Source organism: Lissotriton vulgaris, chromosome 5 (genome assembly GCF_964263255.1).
Source record: "Lissotriton vulgaris chromosome 5, aLisVul1.2, whole genome shotgun sequence".
NCBI lineage: Eukaryota > Metazoa > Chordata > Amphibia > Caudata > Salamandridae > Lissotriton > Lissotriton vulgaris.
Window position 1 is genome coordinate 1,810,983,043 of NC_141693.1, and position 13,186 is coordinate 1,810,996,228.

Here is a 13,186-nt window from a genome sequence, read left to right on the forward strand (position 1 = left end):
ACTACTACCTAGCACCAACGCAGGCACCCTTGCACCGTGGTTGCAGACAAGATTGTTTTTGTGAAGTAACGGGCTCCTTCCTGCACAAAAACAATCGTCTTAGGCAATTTTATTTTTTCCATGTGTGCTGTAGAATGCAGCACACATAGAAAGAGTAAAGAAAAGGGGATATAAAGGTATTTCTCCTTGTTACGCGTCACCTGGAGAGGTGTAACATTTTGACGCATTCCCAGGTCTACGGGTTATTGTAAATGGGTGGATGCTTGGGAACACCCACGCTCCACCCATGGGGCAGAGTAGCACAATGCAGCGATTTGCATTGCCTTACTCTAGATTTATCAAGCCACACAGAGCCATGGTAGGTGACACAATACGCTGAGGTCCCTGCACGCAGACACTCCAGCACGTGGTGGTCTGACATCCCTCGTGGGGTGTCCAACTCAAGACCAACACGGGGTCCTTTGCTCTCTCATCTCAGGTAATGGGGTTGGCTCTTTCGTAGAGAGATACTTGACTCTACCCCTTCATACATGCTAGGTATACTCAGTTACATCTAGTTAGGGTTGCATTGTAGGGGTACGCATTTAATATTGCCATGTATCTATTTACCTGCATATATTCATTGTTTTAGCACCATGGTAGAATTCTACCTTTTATCTACTCTGTTGGTGCTTATTATCATATAAATCTGTTTCTGTCTAATGGTTGTTGCAGCACAAGTATTTTATAATAGAATGGCGCTGGTTAAGAAAATACTTATTAACATTGCCCCCATCATTTATTCTGTATATCTCTGAGAACAGAGCCGGCTCTAGGCCAGTGCGATCAGTGCGACCGCACCGGGCGCTGACTTGGAGTGGGGGGTGTCCATCGTTTTAAAAGCACCTGTTGCCGTGTACATTGCCTCTTATTTCTAAATACAGTGGTCCTTAGACAAGGATTAATGAGAGCAAACATTAAATATAGACCAAATCAGTACTATATTTTACCTCTGTCTAGCCGGACAGGTGTTTTTAATATATAGTTGCTTAAATATACACACAATTCAGCAAGAAACAAATAATGTGGGAAACAAGCCTATATCCAACTTGGTGGGAAAGACGTACAACATGAAACAAAAAGGCTCAGGCAGAGTAAATGGTTTGTATGAGCACATTTTGGTGGGACAAACAAATTATATTGGAGACACCATTAAACATAATAAGTATTAAATAAAGAGGTGTATATGGCGTACAACAATTCAACTGTGTTTCGATCCTTACAAAAGATATAGGATCATCATCAGGACATTAACAATGGTATGCCTGTATACATTTTGTAATAAATAAAACCGTAGGAGGGATTGAAGGATGAAAAAAGAAAAAGAGACAAATGAAAGTTAGATCGGGCGGAAAACAATTTGAAAACAACTTGGATGCTGGTGAGGGCAGTGTATGTCAGACCAACGTAAGAGGATCGCCTGTGAGTACAATGATACCGGAGAAGTGAGCAGAACGTATTAAATTGCTAAGCAAATGTAAAAGAATTTCACAATAACGAGAAATATTTTGTAAAAGTCATAGTCATACGCGTGTGGTGAAAAACCTGAAAAACTAGCGGAGTGCCAGTAAAGCGCTGGTGTTGCAAGCAAAATGGGCGTGGGATTGCATAAGAGAAACAAGGAATAATTTAAAAAGTGGCAAACACATGCACTGGTGAAGCGTGTGTGAAAACAGTGTCAGTGGGTAGAGTGCTTGAGGACAGCGAACGGAAGATAGTTAAAGTAATACCTAGATCCAGGTCAGAGTGACTTGGAGGAGGTTTGTTTCAGGCGAAGGCCAAGTAGAATTCCAGGTCAAGTACAAGGTGAGTAAAGGATGCAGACAGCTGCGGCCGCGGTCTGTGCAGTTGGATGCTGGGTCAGATTTACGCTGACATTGCGTCACTTCTGTGACGCCGCGGCGGCCTAAACCATGGGCCATGTTGTGCGTATGTACAACGTGACTCATCTAGGGAGATGCGTCACGTTGTAAACCCCAACACCACATGAAACCTGTATCAGGTTTCATGTGGCCGTTCCGGCACAGGGTGGGCGCTCCCTCGTTAAAGTGACGCAGTGAAATCTACAATATTTCACGAAGTCACTTTTATGGCCATGCTGCGTCAAAACCCTGCACCTGCTTGATGCAGGCGTAAGGAGTGACGCAGCATGTTAGCCATAGGGCACCACCCGAGCCTTGCTGGAGCCGGGTCGCGCTTGCGACGCGACTCGAGCAATGCGCTGCCTTTCCGCCGGGGGATGCCACACACATCTGCCCATCCGTGACCCATGGCACACCTCATTGTAAATGCAGCGCATCAGTGGTGGGGCACAGGTGGTTTTGCGTGTCGCAAGTGTTCTGGCGCATCCCTGCTGACTTGTAGAGATGCGCCAGACCTTGTTAATCTGCCCCTCAGTATTTAGGTAGTAAGGAGGTGAGGCAAGGGGAATTGGGTGCAGAGCATGCTTACCTGTGAACAACCTCTGTTGCCTGTCGGGATCGGGGGTATGAAGGAACGAGTTGCCGGTGAGGAGGCAGTTTAAATGGGCAAGGAGCTAATTGGATGATGAGGTCATGTGACATAATCAAGAAAATAAGGGAAAAAAAGGACAGACAAGGTTACGTAAAGGGGGCGGCAGATTTGTAGTGGTGAATTTGAGAAGGAACTAGTATAGTGTGAATGTTAAGGAAGTGATAATTATGCTTAGATTTATGCGAGACACTACATAGAAGAGTCAGAAAGAGATGTAAGAAAGATAGAGGAAACATAATTGACCACCAGGGGGTTTACAGAACAATTACTGATATTGTACAGAGAGTTTGGAGTTAACAGAGAGAGGTGACAGAATGGAACTTTAAGACAGGTTAAATTAATGTAGTCCTATCCTCCAGGCGATTGAGACCAGTGTGTATGCTGCCAGTTTTGTAAAATCCACTTAAGTTCCTCCTTCTTGAGGAGCTGTGAGAGCCTCTTAGTGGTGGCTTGATCACACTGATAATGGTACAACGGATGTCGTCCTCTATGGCCTGTGATGGAGCAGGGGAGAGACAAAAATTGTTGTGTACCCCTTGTAAAGTCATTCTCTCATAACTATAATAATGCTAATAGTGTGAAGCATGGAGACTAATCAACAAAGTGCACATAGAATTCAACACAACACACAGGAAAACTAATTGCTGTTATGCTAAAATAACTTGCTAATAAAAACAATGAGTCATACTAATATAGAGCTATAGTATTGTAGATATAACTGAATAAATGTGTGTATTTGTGCTTATGCTAGAAGTTTTGTGGCAAAAGAAATGCAGATGGTGAGTAAATGATGCTTATTTGTGTGCTTTTGCTAGGTAACAACTAACAGGGAAATTTAGAATGGTGGGAGGTAAACAGAAGAGCTAAAATTCTATATCTAATTTATGGTGTGTTTATTTTCGTAGTAGTTCCCATTTAGGCCTGCAGGCCTAGTCTGAAAATGGATGTTTAAACGAAATATTGAAAGTGGACTCCGAAATATGGCCCCCACGCATGTGTAGTGTACATAAGAAGCATGAGTGACTGGCCTATGCTCGGAGCGACAGATGTCAAGGTCAGCTTGGCCTATGAACGGGAGATGTGCCAAAGGATACCTGCATTTAAAAGCCTGGGAAAGGAAGAAGCTGTAACCTTATTATGAATAAAAGATACAAGGACTGAATCTGAACATTAAGTCATGAGAAAGCATTGGGAATGACAGGGCAAAATCAAGAACTGGTTTGAACAAGGAGGACATGAGGGGATCATCACCACCCCTCTAATGGACCAATGGGAAATGAGTGCGGACCCTAAAAATTTTAATTTTGGGTTAGATAGTTAGTGAAAAGGGTATGAAAGAGTGTGTGCGAAGGAGGAAGGTAGGTTGGTTCCGTGAGTTTTACGGCACCACGACATGCTGTCGGTTTGAGCAATTTTGTTGTGGTGCAAAGGACTTTGAAATATTTTGGACTTTAAACTTTTGATGGGGCAAAGAAAAGAAATCGATTGCGGAGATACTATTTCGGGAGAGAGACATCGAGGAGGTTAGAAAGACAGTCAGCTTGGAAACCTGATCTATGCAGTTCTGTCATCTTCTTATGGCAAATTGGTCATATGTTTTCAAATTTTTCTTAAATGTACTAAATAAGTGCTTGTCTAAAGAATATGTTAATTTCTTTCCTAAATGAATTCTACGTATAGTTTATGAAATATAAACTCGAGTCTGTTTTATTAGATTAAAAGTCTTGACAATTTAAATGCTAAAAGTTAGGGGAATATTGTGATTGAGCTGGTCTTAATCGCCATCAACTGACTTCTACCAGTTGGTCCATCGAACAAAATAGCGGAGTACCTTGATGTTTATTTCTTTAGGTCGGTTGAGTAAACATTGATATGTTTATATGTATATAATGTATACAATATTGAAATTAGGCTAGTGAAGTACCCCGCTATCCAGTAGCTCGCCTTCTGTTTCACTGATTCAGGGGCAGTGTGGTGTGTGAATGTGTGACTTGCAGTGTTATTCTCCCACCGATGAGTAAATTAAGTTGCTCCGGGCTTAAGTGGGATGAGTTTGAGGGATGTTTGTGAGCCGCTCTGGATCAGATTTCTTGGTAGCAGAGGTCTGGTTACTATAGGTCAGTTTGGAGATTATTGAATATTGATGTATTATGTTAACACTATATGTTAAGTTTGTATTACATTATATGTGATCGGAATTTTGAAGCTTCCGGGAAGTAGGAAGTTGATATATGTAACAAGGTAGTTGCATGGAATTGTGCATTGTCTAGTTTCAAAGTTGATAACACAGGAAGGTGTTATGTTAGAGAATTCTTGTGTGAGTCACGTTGAATGAACCGCATTAGGTATTCTTGTGAAACTCTGGCCTTAATTCTCAGGAGCTGTAGTTTCTACATGAGTCTTATCACCAGAGAAACAGGTTTGCCATCTGCTTGATAGAAGGGTAAGGTAGAGGGAACTTTATCGGTGAAACGAAATTCAGTGGTAGGAAAGAGGTAAGCGCTACCTACTGGAAATACAGAAAACTTGTATGCTTGGACAAACTATCACTTTGGTTCTAGAGAAATAGACAATGGAAATGTGTTTTGTGTTGTAACTAACTGATTTTAGTTGTATAAAGTATATAAATAAAGTGCCGATAAATTTAGTAAAGGAGGGGTCATTAGAAGCAGGAGTAGAACTGACATCAACTCGAGTCGCGCTGGGATAGGTCCACGTGACTGTGACGTATGCAACTCTAATTGGTGCATTAGCAAGAAATTCGCAGGAATAGCTCTGTAAAATTGTGACGTGTATTGTTCTGATTGGTGCTTAAGTGTGAGTCCCACTGGGATAGGTCAGAATATAGGGACAGACTGAACAAGCATTTACAATGCAATGGTCTCGGCAATATTATAGGTAGAGCTATTGGTATTTTTTTTATCTTTTTTGTATCCCTAAATAAATGGCATTGCCATTTCAATTGGTATTAGCTTTTTTTTGCATATGTGATACCTATTGCATTAGCAGAGAGAGAGTGAGGTAGTGAGAGAGAGTGAGGTAGATAGAGAGTGAGGTAGTGAGATAGAGAGTGAGGTAGTGAAAGAGTGAGGTAGTGAGGGAGAGGGATGTTGTGAGGTAGTGAGATATAAGCATAGAGTGATGTTGTGATGTAGTGAGATAGAGAGAGGTAGTGAAAGAGAGTGAAAGTGAGTTAGTGAGATAGAAAGAGTGAGGTAGTGAGATAGAGAGTGATTGAGTTAGTGAGTTAGAGAGAGAGAGAGAGAAGTTGTGAGCTAGAGAGTGAGGTAGTGAGAGAGTGAGGTAGTGATGTTTTGAGAGAGAGAAGTTGTGAGATAGTGAGGTAGTGAGATAGATAGAGTGGAGTAGTGAGGTAGAGAGAGTTATATAGTGAGAGAGAGGTAGATAGAGAGTGAGGTAGTGAGAGATAGAGAGTGAGGTAGTGAGAGACAGAGAGTGAGGTAGTGAGGGAGAGGGATGTTCTGAGGTAGTGAGCTAGAAACAGTGAGTGAGTTTGTGAGGTAGTGAGATAGAGAGAGAGTGAGGTAGTGAAAGAGAGAGTGAAAGTGACTTAGTGAGATAGAAAGAGAGAGAGTGAGGTAGTGAGATAGAGAGAGAGGGAAGTTGTGAGGTAGTGATATAGAGAGTGAGTTAGTGAGAGAGTGATGTAGTGATTTATTGAGGGAGTGAGTCGTGATATAGTGAGGTAGTGAGATAGTGAGATAGAAATAGATAGAGTGAGGTAGTGAGATAGAGAGAGAGTGAGCTAGTGAGATAGAGAGAGAGTAAAGTTGTGAGGTAGTGTGTTTGAAAGTGATGTGGAATGCATGCTAACAATAAGCAACAAACAAACATGCTACAAATACCTCCCACCTCAAGACCGGCACTTACCTCTCATGCCGCTGATCAGCACACATAAGCTGTCAGGAGAAACAAGAACAATCTATCCCAGGCTCATTAGCGCTCGTTCCACTGCCCATGATGGACCTGGCATAAAAGGCAACAGTTTCCTGATACACCGCAAAACTCTCCAGGCACAAGAGAAACGAGAGTGGCGACCTCATCAGCGGGAGGGGGCGGGAAAAAGACACAGACAGTGGGAGGGGAGCACCCCTGGGAGTTGGAGGGCCCGCTTTAGCCTGTCTCTATCGAGAGAGCCTGCTGTCACTTGGGAGCAGGCCTTGGGTTAGAGGGATCCCTCAGAGGCTGCAGCGCCTTTTGTAAAGTGATCTCCTCCAAACACATTCCCAAAACCCCAAACAGGAGGTGAGGAAGGACCAGGGCACCACAGTGAACAGGCAAGGCCCAAGCTAGTTAATGGGGCTTTAAGGGGAAACAGAGGCCCGGACTGGGATTTGAAGTGCTGAAATCCGGATCACGGTTCATCCAAACAACCACTCGACTCGACTTTTAACATGCTGTCAAAAGCAGAGAGGGGCGACACCGGATCAAAAATACCAGAGAGCTTCAAAGAGCAAGCAAAAAATGGCATTCCAAAGACACCACAATTTTCTTCCATTTTATTATAAAATAAAAAGGTTATTTTCCTTTGGGGATATCCAGGGCCCGGATTGGTGACGGTACAACGCGTACCGTCACAACGCGTGCTGTTACAACGCGTCCCTTACAACGCAAGTCGTTACCACGACTTGCGTTGGGGGCGCGGATATCGAATAGTATAATTTACTATTCTAACACCAGTCCCCGTGGACACTAGGGAAGGTGTTGGAATAGTAAATTTACTATTTTTAATCTTCTAGCGCCCTCCAGCGCAAGTCGTGGTAACGACTTGCGTTGTTACGGACGCGTCATAACAGCACCGCGTTGAAACATCCGCGTTGTAACGGATGTTTCCCCCAGGGCCCAGATGGATGAGTTGGTGCGTTCTGAGCTTTTAATATCCTTTGAAGGTTATTCAATAATGAGTTACATATCTTCTCATTTAAAAAGCTTTTTTTTCTCTTTATGAAATACTCCAATACTCACTAAAGCATTGTTTTGTTAAACCTTTCAATTGAAGCCTCTGTACATCCCTTCTTCCATTTCTTGGAATTTAGTGAACGATGTCATAATAATAAATATCGCATTTTGCAATTTTCAGGTTAAGTTTAGTGTGCTATAAATTGTTTTGGGATAGTCTGAATGTTCATATTAGGTTTCTTGCTTTTGCCACCTAAGCATTTGAGGAAAGAAGACAATAAGCGGGCATTTTGAACGGGTGACCCCAAACTACAAAAAAAGGATTGCATACATCAAATAGGAGCGAAAGACAAGAGCTCTTTTTCACCACTGTTCATGTGCTGAACTATGTTATCATCATGATATCGATCTCGGCGCAGACCCATTGCGTGCTACTAAAATGCAGTACACACTAACAACACTACATGCAGGGTACCCTCTAAGACACACAGAGGAATCCTACCTGAGAAGTCGGTTAACTAGGGCAGAGGCTAGCACGCAGCACATGCCCCTCGAGCGATTTATGAAGTTTCATGCAAAGCTCTCTGGTGATAAACGTGTACTTCTGATAGTGTGACTTGGCTAAAAACGATTAAGTAAAATTACATGCCTTTCATCAACAAAATAACCATATCAATCTAGTGAGGAAAACAAACTGGCACGAGAATTTAAACACCTTCAACCAACACTTACCAGCTTCATCCGGGCACGTTGCGTTTCTCCAGCGCCACGTCCATTGGCAGCCCACTGAAATGTAATCAGCTTGTTCTCGGTCACCTCAGAACCAGTGCAATTTCCAGCAAATGTGGTCCTGCAATTATGAAAGCAGTATTTTAGTGAGCACGTTCTCCACGGGTACATTTCCACGCCAGTCAGCCCTGTGCACTTTCAGCTCCAAGTGTATCCCTCATCCTTTTTCAGAGAGATTCCCATTTGTTTAATAGTCATCATAAGCAGCACAGAGCTAGATTGTAGATTACAAAACTAAATGTAACATCTAGAACCATTCCATGATACACGATCAAGACGCCAAGAACAGAGATAGGAGGACGAGGGGCAAACTACTGAACACGTCTAGGATTCCCTAAATAGGGGCGGATAAATGTACATAGTAAAGTTGTATTCTTTACTGCTTCCGCTGGCCTACCCACAGTTTAATTCCTTCGAGTTATTACAGATTGAGCGTCCCAATACCAGGTGGAGCACTCAACCATTTGAAATGTAAATATACATTTCTGCAAGTGAGACTGAAGTTATAACGACATGAATATTCAATTTTTTTTTCTATTTTTTTTTTAAGTGTCACTGGATTCGCCTTTGCTAGCTCCGGGGTTCAAACAGCAAGCTAGGCATTTTCAAAATGCATTTGAGCCATGCAATGTCGAAAATGTTCACTTTTACTTTTTTAAGCATTGGTCAGAGCAGGCAGTGCAGTATTGAAGAAAGGAATGGTAACAAGACCGTATTTACCTATTTACTCTTGTTGGTCCATCCCCCATTCCTAAAAGCAATGAAAAACATTTTAGTCACAAATTTCTGGTAATACAAATGAAACACGTGCGAGCCTCCGTTGATCATATGTGGTCAGGAAAACGTGTCCACTGCTCTTACATCACAGGCTCGGTCAACTATACTATATGCCGGACCCTAAATGTGCGAAAGCTGCGGCGACCGTGCCGAAGCCCCTCGACACAGTCTGGACATAAAGCGGTCCCCCCACCCCCCACAGACTGGGAAGTTAGGGGGGGGGCTCAAAAGTAAGCATTTCACACAAACGGTTAAGTTAGGATCATTCCAACACGCCCAACAGGCTAAAAATAACCTAACCGCTTCTGACTACTCTTGTTCTCTTTCATCAAGCTGATGCACCGGCGTTAATGAGAAAAATCAAGACATTAACTGCGTTGGAAGGAGATTATCGACATTAAAGAAGCACCACACCTTGTTACGACACATTCCCGAGTTGCAGCAGCACTCGGCGTTCAATTAAACTTTAAACAGGCAATGAGCGACTGGCTAAAACGTGAACATTAAAACAGTAACTGCAGTAAATCTCAAGTTTAATTCCTTTGAATTATCGTTGTGCAGGTGAATGCCCCAAAATATAGTTTAATATTAACGGAAACATATTTGAACTCAAAAATTGTGTATAAATCCGTCATTAGAGTCATGTAATGCTGCAGCTCTCAGACGAAACATTTTAGAGATACGAACATCACAATCGATGCACATTTAAAAGCGTGCGATGACATCGTTCTTCCTTCTACGCTGATCTCGGCTATCGACTGCAAAGGTTACTCCCTACGCCATGATGCGACTGGCCAAAAATTGAACCGTACAATCCACATTCATCAAGACCACGTGAGGCCTTGTCTAGCCCGGGTGCAGTAGAGTCTCCAGCTCAGTAACTGCGCATACAATGCAAACTTATTTAGGAATGTGTCTGAGAAATTGCATTCTGCAGGCAAATTACCTGTCACTGATTTGGTCGATTTGACATTATTTTGCAGAATGTTTCTACTCTGCAGCCTGTAGAACGGTATGTGAGCCTGCCGTATGTCAAATGTCACAGAAATCTAATCAGAAATTAAGTCTTCCATACTTGCAACCGCTTATCCTGTGTCTTGCATGAATACAGTGCCTAAGTGTAGTTCATGTGTTACGTGAAGTTTATCTTTGAAACCACGCATTGCCAGCAATGGCAAAGTATAGTAGTGCTTCTTGGGTGCTAGTAACTCTAATCGTTTTGCTCAGGAAGGGTGCAGGGGTATCCTGTGGTATTTGTACTGTGGAGTGTAACACTCCTAAATCGCTTACCTTGTACTTTTCATCTTGGACCATTCATCTGAAATTGTTAAGGAAACACTCTCTGTTCCTCAGGGAAGATGGGAAAAGGTGGGCCATTTACGCTGTCGTCGGCTCAAGACTCGATTATGCATATTCTACTGTATCTAGGACTAAATGACAGACAGGGTTATAACACACGCCTCAGCAGCCTCCATGGCCCCAGAGGGCCCCACTAATTCTAAAGCCTATTTTTATTAGAACGTAACACCACTCCCCACTCCTTCCATAATGCCAGAAACACAACCCCAGAATTCATTTAAAAAAACAATCAAATTCAAAGCTGTGCTCGCTGTCTGCCGGGTGCCGCGTCGCTCCGGACTGTGTCAAGTCCGCTGCCAGCGCCCCGCGGGCTCAGGGGTAGGTGCGGGAGGAGGCGCAGGGTGTGTCCGGTCGCAGATATTAGAGGCCCCTCGGTCGGGCTGCACTGTCCGCGCTGGGCCTCAGGTGAGTGCGGGAGGGAGGCGGGCCGGGGCAGGTAATGGCGGGGGCGGCCGTTGCTCCCGAAGAGAGGGGAGCCGAGGGCTGAGCACGTAATCCTCTATGGTACAGGAGTAAAAGTTGATATGAAAATATACGTATTACCTGCATTTGTATCAGGGCTGCCAGCCCTCCCATGACTCAGCAACCCGAGGCACGGCTCTGCTTCCTACCACGGCCGCTCAGGCCTACCCGAGGGATTTCATCAGCAGCTGCCACTATGAACTCCACGGTGCGTGGTTGTGCTCCAGGCTTACGGGAGGACCTCTTGAGTGAAAGAAAGAAGTTAAAACATGTAGTTTACATACCTATGAATAATAATCCGTTTAAACAGGCACTATTGTTCGGTGACTCAAGAGGACAGCGAGGAACGGCTCACCTTCACTGCGAAGGAAACAAAATGGCGGCCTCAAGCTTCTGAACTATTTCGGATTGGGGGCGTGATTTTGCTGTTTTGAGTGACAGACAACGTCACTGTCTAAGAACAGCAAAACTTACGCCCCCAAATCCGAAAAAGACGGGGCTAAATCGGAGTGACGGCTCTCTCCTCCAATGGCTGGCCTCCGTTTAGGAAGCCAGCCAATGGAGGAGTGACTGGGCAGGGAGGCGGGTTCTACAGCCCTACTAAGAAGCATTAATTCTCCTCCCGGAGACTGCGCAAGCGCAGCCTTCTCGGTCCTCGACCTAAAAAGGAGCATACGATTAATTTGAGGAGAAAATTTGTGAAAATTGATTATTATTATGAGCAAGATAGGGAGAACCCTTCATGGTTCAAGAAAATTAAGAATCTATTTAAGAAAGACAAAGAAATAGTTACCAGGGAGGGAAAAGTACTTCCTCCGCCGAAAACCCCAGCATCATACATGATGACAAAACATAGCTAACATACTTGTATATGGTTAGAGAATTGGGTGAAATACACTAACGGAGATGGAATATTGGCATTTCCAGAAATAGGTTTGTTTAGCACAGCGGTGTTACAAAACTTGAGAGAAAAGATGATGAAACCTGAACTGAGACCTAGGCCCACACAATTTGAAGCTTTGATGGAATGGGAAGATGAAATGTATAAAAGAAAGATTTAGAAATGCAAAAGAAAATCGATGTAGTCCAAGAGGATTATGGGGAACTACACATGAGAGTAGGATGAAACAATGGAGATGTGCTGATATGTGGGATGGAGTGTATCCAATGCGAACAGTTGATGAGACTGTAGGGAGAAAATGTACTGAGAAAAGAAAACATCAAATATCAGTAAAAGGTGATTGTGGAGTTAGTGACACAGAATACGAGGTGCTGGAGGATATTCTAAATAGAAGACCCCCTCCATATCAACCAACTTCTGCAGTGGTGACACCAAATGCACTGACAATGGAGATTGGATTAACGAAAACCCCAAAACGATGTTCCGAAGTAAAAAGTCCCCCTGAAAAGCAAGAGTTAATACAAATTGAAAAACCTAGTACTTCTGAATTAGAGAGATCGACAAAAGTATTAGCCGAGAGAATCACAGAATTAACAAAGAATGTAGAAGCTGTAACTGTACGAGTAACTATAGGTCCTGTAATACCAGTTTTTGAAAATAAGAAAATAGATGAGCATTCGTTAACAATTCCTTTGAATTCCGGTATGCAAAAAGTTAGAGAAAAAATGTATCCTGACTTTATTGAAACAAAGAGTACAATTAGAACAACACCACCTGATTTAACTATGAATCAATGTCCAATATATAGGATTCCTATGGGAACAGAAACTGAAACTCCAGAGAGAAGTGTAGATAGAATAGATTTGACTAAAACTCCGGTAGAACCAACAGCAGAAGAATTAAATGATTGGGTTAAAACATCACAAAGGAAAGACTCGGAACCTAAACTTTTAGATGCGGTTAGATTTAAAATATATATGGAAGAGCTTATTATTGGAACCATTGGGACAGTGAGGCTAAAAACTTATCAGGATGACGAACTGATGTTTATGTGTAAAAGTATAACTTGGAGAGCTAAGAATCTACATTGAAAACTAGAAGAAACAGCAAATGAATTAGGCATAGAAATTGCGAAAATAAAATTGTTACAGAAACCTTGCAGAGTTGATTTCACTGAAAAAGATATAGATAATTTGAATACAGCAGGAAGATTGACCCAAATAAAAGAATTAATTGTATTATTGAGAAAATGGGGGGATGTAGACCGATGGAGTAGCAGGTGGATAAAGAAAAAGGAAGAGGCCAACGATAAAACATATTTAGCTTTCCCTGTTAAAGAAAAATAACCAGTAGTAACTGAATATCCTATGAGAGAAATACAAGGAGGAGGTTATGTACATGTACCGTGGACTAGACAGGATATAT

The 13,186-nt window shown here is 42.7% G+C and overlaps 2 non-coding genes across 2 annotated transcripts; both read right to left on the reverse strand.

Annotated features, from left to right (window-relative positions):
• Positions 1-7,797: 7,797 nt before the first annotated feature.
• LOC147717269 (small nucleolar RNA snR60/Z15/Z230/Z193/J17) lies at positions 7,798-7,881 on the reverse strand. The gene has a single exon (XR_015296172.1). It is a non-coding gene; the product is annotated as a small nucleolar RNA snR60/Z15/Z230/Z193/J17 (small nucleolar RNA).
• A 514-nt stretch (positions 7,882-8,395) lies between these two features.
• On the reverse strand, positions 8,396-8,471 carry LOC147717270 (small nucleolar RNA SNORD79). Its single transcript, XR_015296248.1, has one exon. It is a non-coding gene; the product is annotated as a small nucleolar RNA SNORD79 (small nucleolar RNA).
• Between the last annotated feature and the right edge of the window lie 4,715 nt (positions 8,472-13,186).